We start from the raw sequence: 1,061 nt of genomic DNA, 5'->3' as shown, positions 1-1,061 counted from the left end.
AAAAAAAAAAAACCTAAATGAGTACCTTGAGGTTTATGGCATATAGTTCAGGTCAACACACATACGAGGAGAAAGGGAAAGAGCAAAGCCAGTGACAGAACACATTCAGTCAGGAAAGATGTTTATACAAAGAGTGTGGAACATCAGGAAAAGCTCTGTATGGATTCAATGTGTGCATGTGGAGACTCCAGATCCTTCCATGGAACACCCAAGAATGGGGAGCTCAGGGAGGAGGCCATTCCTGCCAATCCAGTTGTAGAAGTTCCATGTCAAAGAGGAGAGTGGCATTTGGTGGGAGGATGCCTGTGTGCCCAGTGGCACCATAGGTATAGTTTGGGGAGTTAGTCAATTTGGCCCATGCTTATCTGGACAACCCCTTCTTCCCAACCTCGGATCACCTCCTGCTTACCCAACACAAAGGGCTTACCCAACACAAAGGGCTTGTTTCTGTCCCGGAATGAATTGAATTTATTTCCGTCTTCAAGCATCCCTGTGTAGTGCACCACGCAGGTCTGGCCGCACTTTTGGAAAGAGCGCCCGTCTCCATGGGAGATGGTCTCCACTTGCACTCCCTTGGCGGTGGTGGCGGCAGACGCTGGGTGGGCTGGCCTGTAATATTTTAACCTTGATACCTGCATATTTTTCATCGACACATTGTTTTCAAATTATGCCTGCCACTCTTCCACCCTGAGTTGCATGTTAGGTGAAACAGAAATGAACACTTTGCATCACTCTTTCAGGTAGACTTCAGGCAGTTTAGACCAGACTAACACAATAATTTGCAAATGAGATTTTGTCTGCTCCCTCTGCAACCAGGGATCAGGGTCTCACACTGGGAGTAGGGGCTACCATCTTCAAGACTATAGCTGATATATAAAATCCAACCATTAGTAATAACAGCAATTACATAGAAACGTGAAATGCCAAGAATGCAGAATATTGTATTATCAAGCAAAATTTATATCTGTATACCGCTTTATATTTTCCAGAGCAATTTCATATTTATTACCCCATCAGACTGTCATAACTGTTCTGTGAGGTGAGAATGATAGAGGTTGTTA

General features: G+C 44.4%; 1 pseudogene; it reads right to left on the bottom strand.

The window, feature by feature from the left end:
• Positions 1-223: 223 nt before the first annotated feature.
• Positions 224-647, bottom strand: LOC130841506 (peptidyl-prolyl cis-trans isomerase FKBP1A-like; annotated as a pseudogene).
• Positions 648-1,061: the final 414 nt, after the last annotated feature.

Source organism: Hippopotamus amphibius, chromosome X, assembly GCF_030028045.1.
Source record: "Hippopotamus amphibius kiboko isolate mHipAmp2 chromosome X, mHipAmp2.hap2, whole genome shotgun sequence".
NCBI lineage: Eukaryota > Metazoa > Chordata > Mammalia > Artiodactyla > Hippopotamidae > Hippopotamus > Hippopotamus amphibius.
The sequence above is the reverse complement of the archived record's forward strand: the minus strand, read 5'-3'. Positions and strand labels throughout refer to the sequence as shown.